Here is a 9,826-nt window from a genome sequence, read left to right as displayed (position 1 = left end):
AGGTGATTTTTGACATGAAAAACACTGCAACGGAAAAAGAAAACACATTTTACAGTAAAACGTATCAATTTAACAAATTATCGTTGGTTTCTTGAATGTATTTCGATAAAAAAATGTTTGAAGCAACTCAACGATGCACAAAAACATTTAATATTGATATTCGGAATCATATCGAGAACAGAAATCCAAGCCAAAAGATCCAATGCTGCAGTGGCCATTTTGGGCCATTTTTGGCAGTTACCTGCATTTGACTTTGTACTTCACTGAACTAACATGCTTTTCCAATCATATGTAGAACAGTATGTTAAAGAAAACGCTTTTTTCCAATCAATTTAAACTTCTGTATTTCATTTTTTGACAGGGATAATCTCATATGACAGGAGCTACAGGTTAAACAAGATTGATCAAGTGTGTCTTTGGCGAGGCATTATCTTTCTGCAGACACATATCACAGAAACCCTGCTCGGAGATGGTTGCACTTTATCTTTATCAGACTTTAGGCTTTGTCCTCTATAGTTTATCGCTTGGGTTGAATTTAAATGTGCAAAACACACTCCGCTCTTCATAGCAGCGTGTCAAAACAGTCTGGAGATTATTGCAAGTGAAGCCCATTCCCTGCAGTTCATAATTCTCTTGTCAATAATGCATGAAGTCATATAAATCACAATACGTCTGTTTATCCGGCCTCCCCAAGGTCACTCCTCTTCCTCTTCTCATCTATTTCTCATCTTGCAGCTTTCAGTTCTTTCCCACAATGGCTATCTGAACGTTATCCCTCATGATCCTTTCAATGCAGCTCTGCAGACCGTCCCCTAACTCCTAGTCAGCAGAGTAAATAAATAATGACCATCTGGCATGATTCTGAGTTAGTTTGTTTTCTCTGAGACATACTCAGGCGGCAAAAATCAAACATTTCGGATTTGCCGAAGGGCACGTCTGTGTGTGTGTGTGTGTGTGTGTGTGTGTGTGTGTGTGTGTGTGTGTGTGTGTGTGTGTGTGTGTGTGTGTGTGTGTGTGTGTGTGTGTGTGTGTGTGTGTGTGTGTGTGTGTGTGTGTGTGTGCGCGCACTGCAGACCTGTAAAAGCACGTACATACGCGTGATTGTACACAAACAGGCACACGCACACAACAATGCAGGATCCGGGCTGAGCCATCACAAGTCACGGCTCTCTAAATTAAATAACATCAAATTAGATTCAAGTCAATGAAACGTCACTGTGGAGCTTTGGGACGAGAGGATGGAAGGGTTGTGCAGGGAGAGTGAGGCGAGGGAGGGCAGGAGAGAGGTGGGAGACACGAGCAGCTAAATACTTTATGTAGATGTAAGGGGAAAGGCAGGTCATGGAGAGGAAGAGGTGAGGGAGAAGAGCGGAAAGGAGAAGGTGAGGTAAAGGAGAAAGAGTGAATCAGGGAGGAGCGAAGGGAGGGGGCCAGCAGAGAGGTTACAGCAAACACACATGAGGGTCCAGGAGGAAAGAGTGAGTGTGTGTGTGTGTGTGTGTGTGTGTGTGTGTGTGTGTGTGTGTGTGTGTGTGTGTGTGTGTGTGTGTGTGTGTGTGTGTGTGTGTGTGTGTGTGTGTGTGTGTGTGTGTGTGTGTGTGTGTGTGTGTGTGTGTGTGTGTGTGTGTGTGTGTGTGTGTGTGTGTCAGCTTGTCAGACTCAAACGTCCACTCATCTGCCATAGGAATTGCCATGGCAACATATTAGCTGTCTGAGTCATATGCTCATTGGACCAAACTTCAATGAACCCAAAACGAATTCCTGTGACGACACTATCCGACGTTTAATATGCAGCACGCGTTTAAAGAGCGCTGTGCGACAACAAAAGGCTGTTTAGTTCCATTCGAGTCCTGCTGAAGGACTGTGGAGGGTCACTTCTGTAAAGACAATGTGTTGCAACAATAATACCACTTGTGTTGCTTCAGTCAAGTGCTGTATAGAGTCGCCGCGGCGGCAGGTGGAAAGCAGCATTGTGTATTAATATGGCCTCTCGGAGGGAGAACTAAACTGAAGACGGAGGCAGAGGGCTTTTCATTCGGTGGTGTGCAGTAAATCAAGGCACAATGAGGCCAGAGGCAGTTATTGAGCTGGACCTGCACCATCAACTCGCTGTAATCTTTTTCCACTCACCCCAAAGTGGCGACCTTTTCCCACCTTTGATTTACCCCGTTGCCCTCCTATTTCCTACCTCGCAGTCTTTTCCCACTTCACATGCACGCCCCCTCTGCAAGTCTCCTCACCGTTTCATCCCGGTGCTTGGATTTCATTTAACTCCTTTCTTTCACCTTTGCCTCCACCAACACAATTTTCCTCAGCTCATCGTCGACAATTGCCTTTCTCATCATAAACGTCTCCCTGGATTCCTCCCACATCGTCTCTTCTCACCTCCTGCTGGCACCGTCCCCAGAGATGCGGAAAAGCAGGTCAGCTTCGTCACAACACAGGTTCACATCACATTCCCATAAAGCATTTTGACTGCCAGCATGCAGGATTGATGCTTTGGGGGTTTTCTGTAAGCCCAGAGAGAAGCCGTGAGGAGCAGAAATCATCTACCGAGAGATGAACACAAAGAGAGCCAGGTAAAAACTAAAGAAGCAGAAAAATCAAATGTACTCTGTGGGAGATTAGTGTAGAGAGATAAAAGGAGCAGGTTGGAAACACTCTGTCTGTTCTGTTCTAACCCTCCCATTTAATGATAATATTTAGCAAGCTGTAAGAAAAGTGAGGTTATTAATAAGCAATCTTATTTATTCTTATTTAGGTCTTTCAATGTATAACATCTTGAAGGTACTTACGTAGATTTAGTTTGCCAATAGGAGAGCAGAACGAGCTGCAAACACAACACTGACACAGTTTGTAAATGCATTTACAAATTCATCAGAGCAACATTAGCATTCATTTAATCATGTTACTGTCCACCTGACAAATGCAAGTCTGAAATTCAGTCTACTTTTTATTTTAAATAACTTTATTTGTGCAGATTTAAGATGTACAAAGTCATGGATTCCATACGTTGTCTTACATCCTTTACTCCTTTTACAGTCATTACTTGTTGTGTATTAATATATGTTGAGTTTTTTCTGTCATCTGCTTTGTTTGATATTTTGTTTCATGTTTACTGACTACTAATGTCTCCTCGAAATGATCTGAATTGAAAGAGAGGGAGATAATGAACAGGAAGTGTTTCATTCATTAATACTAATGAGAAAAGCGTAGATGAGCAGCCTGAAGCAGGTGTGAGCTCACACTAAAAACAATGTCTCATCGAGGCTACAATAGCATCGGACATCGATGTCTAGGTAAGATAGATGCTGTGGCGTATTGCTCAAATCAAAATCAAGAAAAAAACCATTTATTTTGCGTGTCTGGGTTGACATTGGACGTGGCCACCTCCGGCACACCACCATCTGTCAACAGCTTGTGAGGAAAACACATACATGAACCCTCCCTTCTGCATGTACACATGGACAGATGCTCGTTAACACACCAGCGCACCTCACTCATGCAATCAGCTGCACATGAAATAAAGCTTTTGAACATCTTGCAGAGTTTAACTGTTGCATAATGTCATTATTATTGTCTACATGACATGTGTGTTGTTAGATTTCTTTCTCCAAAATAGCACATCATGTTATCGCCACAGACTAGCTTCCTGCTGCCGTTAGCAGACTGACACATGAACAGTGTGTTCGGGAACAAACTCACCTTGACGTCAGACAGCCAATTAGAAGGGAGTAAGTCTGTCCATCTTCTATAAAAAGACCTTTAATCGTCCTGGAAAAACAACAAGCAGAAGAGCGGGGTTAAATAAAGAAGATGTCACATCATATATTCACTTCACACACACACACACACACACACGCACACACACACACACACACACACACACACACACACACACACACACACACACACACACACACACACACACACACACACACACACACACACACACACACACACACACACACACACACTACACACACTGCAGCTGACGTCCATCTGCCAGTTTTTTTTTTTTCTTGCACTCTGTCGTTCTGAAAGTCAAACAAAACACGGAGAAAATCTATCGGGGTTTCAGAAGATTGAAAGGCCGTATTGATTTCTTGCAAATATCAGTGTATGCTTGTGTGTGTGTGAGTCCTTGTTTGTGACTGTGAGTGTGTCAGTAGGCATTGTGGTGGGTCTGCTCACACAGTATTGATTCTGCGATGTGAGGATGAAAGACAAGCGGGAGGAAAGATTTCTAGTGAAAAATGAAAGGTTAGTTTGTGTCACTCGGTGGGTTCACGTGGAGCTTCACCCTCTTGCCAATATTCACTCGCTCTTTTCATGTGGAGCAACGTGGATGTTGAAAGACCGCCTGGATGAATGAACCGATGAAGGGGGAGAGAAAGAGGGGGAGACATCAATCTTTGGTACTTTTCAGGGGTTGACACTTAAATGGAGCGTGTAAGGAAGAAGAGACGGCAAGGTTTTTCTGCAAATTACAATGTCGATGGTGGAAATGGAAATAATGGGGGTTGTGTCGAAACACATTGTTATCCATCCTTGTCTTCTAATTAGCTTTGGCATTATAGAACGTCATAAGTTAACCAGTGAGATCATATGGTAACAATTGGGAAATGATCAGTGTAGGTATAATTGAGATTGAGTGAATGACCATAGACACAAGGATGTATCCTCTCTGTGTGTGTGCGTGTGAGCGTGTGTGTGTGTGTGTGTGTGTGTGTGTGTGTGTGTGTGTGTGTGTGTGTGTGTGTGTGTGTGTGTGTGTGTGTGTGTGTGTGTGTGTGTGTGTGTGTGTGTGTGTGTGTGTGTGTGTGTGTGTGTGTGTCTTGTCCTTTTAGTTTTGTTCCTAGTGCAAGTTTTGGTTTGTTTGTCATGGAGTAAAAGGACAGGGGATCAAGGGCGTACTTAATATGGAGGGAAGCTCTCCTTTAGCATGACATAATGAGAATACCTAAACGTGGCTCCTAAAAACGCCGCTGTGTGGACGGGCCCACTCTCATGTTCCTCTTAACAGCAGCAGAAGTGCTTTTGTTATCATCTCTATTCTGCCAGAAAGAGACAATCAGTTCTTCCTTTCTACTGATTTCCAGCTTCAGATTCATTCAGATCCTTGTGACGATGCAAGCCAGTGAAATGTCTGTGATTGCTGGTAGATCTGAGCTCAGTGAATTGTATCATCAGGGAGATATTTTCTCCCTTTCCGTGGGAATTTGCATTTTCCAAAACCAGATATGTGCAGAAGCTCTTATAATTAAACAGAAAATTAGACTTGAAATCAACACTCGCAGACCAGTGGAAATCATTTAGGTCTCAGTTTATAATTGGACTGAACTTGCCTACCAAGCAGAGCAACTGTTCTCCTCCTGGTTTCTGAAGTGTCCTTTTCAATAAAGGACATCGAGAGTAACACAGGTTGTAACACATATTGAAAATGCAAGGCAGACACACATCTTAAGAGTTAGGAAAAGTTCAGGTTATACGGTAGGCAGTTCCAGCATATGGGTTGGTATTAATGACAATCCCGCTTTAGACTTATTGAAAGAGGTTGTGGAAAGGGATGGATGCACTGAGGACATGAGGACCAACAGAGGTCTTTCTGTGGCTCAAAGGTAACCATTTCAATCCCTGCACAGAGCCGCTAATTACTTTGGAGGTCAGGAGACCGTCAGAGTGCACTTCAGCCAAGATGCTGAACTCTCAGTTTTAAATTGGATGAGAGAAAATTCTATAAAAGGAAAGGAGAGGGGTACATCTGAAGCGGGGGATCTAGAATGAGCAGACTGAGATCTTGTTAGCAGACTTGAAGTATTTGAAATACAAATAAGCAGCAACTGAAGGTTTAAACTGAAAGCTTGTTTCTTGGTCCCGAACATGTGCAAGTGAAACACACACACACACACACACACACACACACACACACACACACACACACACACACACACACACACACACACACACACACACACACACACACACACACACACACACACACACACACACACACACACACACACACACACACACACACACACACACACACACACACACACACACACACACACACACACACACACACACACACACACACACACACACATATTCTCTAATTACTGACATGAGGATCCTCAGGGGGGCAAAAAGAAAAGCGAGGTGTCCCTTGGCATCCTGGGACCTGTAGTGCCCTTCAGCGTTGTTGGACCTGGCTGCGGTGCTCCCACTTAATCACTGTCTCTGCAAACCAGTAACATGATCAGTGAGGAAGTAGGTCATCGACGAGAAACAGAGGTGTGTGTGTGGAAGAGGGAGAGAAAAAGAAACCATATTAGCTTAGTGCGACTTTAGATTAATATTCACACACACACACTTTAATATCTAACAAACAAACAAACAAACAAACAGACAAACAGGGAGAAGCTGCCAAATCTCAGATGATCAAATTGACAGCCTGAGGATTTACGGTTGAGACAAATGCAAACAAATAAACACGCACGCACGCACACACACACAAACACACAAACACACAAACACTTTCTTACTCTTACTATCAGTTGAATCGATTGAAGTCCCTTATATGCTGCTTTATTTTTACCATCTCCATTTTGCGCATGTGTTTGAAACGTGAAGGGTGACATGTAGATAAGCACTTTTAGAGCTTTTACTCTCAGGTTCTCCTATCAGAAAATGAAAACAGGTCTGCTTTAGATTGCATCCTTTAGTAGAACATTATGCTCGACAACATGCTGTGGTTTAAAAAACCATTTCCACACGTCAGCCTCAGACAACAACAGAGGCCAGAGCTGCAGCTTTGTTGTTCAAACATCTATCATTCTGCTGTTTCCTCTGCTGAGTCATCTCCTTCAAATTGTGTTGTCATACAAAAACAACAGAAATGTTGACACTCTGGTGGCAGAGTTGGAGCTCATGCAGTTGTTTGGACTGGCTTCTCCAGCAGCCCTTAAAGTAATTGGCTCAGGATACTAGGAACTTGGGCTAATAATTATAATGATGGTGTGACAAGTTATAAACAAGTTCTTCCTGTAGCCAAAAACGACACTACAGGTCATTTCCCACTGAAGAAAAAAGCCACTCTCACCCACTTACATCTGGGTTTTGTAGGAGCAGGAGAGTTCAAAATGGACTTTTATTCTCAGACAAATTGCTCCTCAGTATGACCCGGCCATATCATTACATTCAAATGAGCTAATCTTCATAAGTTTAAAGACGTTCTCTCCAGGCTTTCCTGAGATTGTTCCTCCTCAAGAATGGGATTGACAGTTTATTAAAAAAACATTAAAACTACAAATATTTGTTCTAGCCGCTTTAACATGATTCACCATTCTGAATCTATGATTGAACAAACAATGAAAATCTCTGTCAACGCTTGGATAAAGACATATTACAGTGTGGAAAGATCTGTAAGGAAGTTAGCTTGATAATCGTGGCTGAATTGTCAAGACAAAATATGACTGTCCTTTTAAACTACAACAACTGATAGTAAGCAAGTGTTTGACTTTGTAAAGTGATAATAAAGCTTTATTTTAATTAACCTGTATAAAAGTACAAGTTAACCACATTTTAATTACGAAAATCCCATCAGTTCATCCTTGCTTTGAAATTGAAAGTTTGTGCCGAATTTGAAGACATTCCCTAAAGGTGTTCCTGAGATATCCCGCTCACAAGACAACCTGAAAAATAAAGCCTTAAAAAGGATATTTTGTTTTTAAATAAAGGACAATCAAATAAATAAAAAGCTTTAAATAATAATAAAAATCCATTTATGTCTTCAGATGATGAAAAAAAGTTCAATTGAACTTTGTTTACCCATCTTACATTATATAATAATTGTTCTGCATTAAACACATTTCTAAAAAGATTTTCATTCTTGTATAAAATTACAAACCAAACTAAATCATCCAAACACTGAACATGTGACGCTGTCGGTGTTTGAGGTGCCTCATTATCTCCTGGTTGAATGAATCCTGTCTTATTGATCCATCGTCAAATCAACAGTGTCACTTCATGTTTGAGAGCCGCATTACAGATTCAACTTTCACATTCAGGGCCTGTCCACATGAAGGAAAATCGATCCACTAATATTTGTACTATGCATCACACACACATATTTAAAGAAGAGAGAAGACATCTCATATTAAACAAGCTGCTGGCTTACTACTCACATGTCCTGAGGATCTTGATATAAAAGAATGACCTCCAGTTCACAGATACTATGGAGCTTTTAGTTAAACAGATTACGTGGAGACCAGAACACCAGAGGTCTACCCGCACTTAAGATCAATATCTAATTTGACACAGCCATCACCTTGACAAGATCTGCGTGGCAAAGCAGAATACAGTGACCTCCGATCATTGGAAGGTGACTGTGACCGCATGGCTTTGTTATGTAGGGTAATTTGTTGTAAATATGTTACTGTGGTGTTGCCTCGAGGGCATATTATGATGTACTGAATCACAAAGGTTGTTCCCCAAGGGGATGGGAGGCTATACCATCCTGGATTATCACAAAACCATCACACACTTCACCAAATTGTGTGAGGACAACCATCTCCACCTCAAAGTCAGTACAAATAAAGAAATCATTATTGGTCCCCCCAAACCACAGCGCCCCATCATTATCAATAATCAAACAGTTCAAACAGTTGACAGCTTTAAATACCTTGGAGTAACACTGGACAATACAATTAATTTCAGGCAACACACCACTGACCACTTCAAAAGGAGCCAACAAAGATGATCCGTCATCCGAAAACTTAAAGGACTCTATGTTTCCCCCCCTCTTCTCCTACTACTGTATCGAAGCATTATCCAACCAATCCTCCTCGCTTTGAAAAAAAAAATGTCTGCCTTAAATAACAGGCCTCGCTAAATGTAACGGCCATGTGTGTCGCCATCTGTTGTCTGTGTTATTGTTTGTTGTTTATATAGTGTATGTATACTATGTACAGTGCTGTGAAAACGAATTTCCCCATGGGGACAGTACATCTAATCTAACGCATAGGCCAGACTACACCATGTCAGCCTCATAACTATGCATACAGGTTGGAAACGGAAATAAAAGTTGGGCAACACAATTGCTCGTCTAATCCAGTGTAGTTGGTCAAAGATTTTCAAAATATCTGTGTAAAAAAAAAGTTGTTGGAACAGTTGATATCACACAAAATGTGAGAAAAAAGAAAAAGAAAGCATGTGACTAAAGCCTCTGCCCCACTAATGCTGCCTCTTGAAACTGCCTCTGTGAAAATCGCTCTCACTCGGATTCCCCTCATCAGAACAATATTGACATATTCAATTCCATTAACCCATCCCACAGAGTCACCTGGGAACGTTTGGTTAAGATATATTTTATGGATGAAATGGATAAATCATGTTTTGGAATACAATTCTTACAAATATAGCCCCACATGGAATACCTCTACTGCAGAATGATTAGATTTGATGAGGATGATTGGCTTGATTCAATTTGTGCTCAGGATCGCGCGCAGACAGCTCTCAGCCGACGGCCGCGTAATGTGTGAATCACTGAGCGACTGATCGAGAAGAAAGACATTTTCACGTTGCAGTTTCTCAGCAAATGCATGCATGTTTAAATAAAAAAGAAGAAAGTTGAGCTTTAAATGGTGTGTGTGTGTGTGTGTGTGTGTGTGTGTGTGTGTGTGTGTGTGTGTGTGTGTGTGTGTGTGTGTGTGTGTGTGTGTGTGTGTGTGTGTGTGTGTGTGTGTGTGTGTTGTCGTTCTCACTCCTCTGTATGGATTTACATCTCATTAACAACATTCATCAGCCGAAGAAGCCGCTCTTT

Source organism: Pseudochaenichthys georgianus, chromosome 14 (genome assembly GCF_902827115.2).
Source record: "Pseudochaenichthys georgianus chromosome 14, fPseGeo1.2, whole genome shotgun sequence".
Classification (NCBI taxonomy): Eukaryota; Metazoa; Chordata; class Actinopteri; order Perciformes; family Channichthyidae; genus Pseudochaenichthys; species Pseudochaenichthys georgianus.
Note: the sequence above shows the minus strand (reverse complement) of the source record.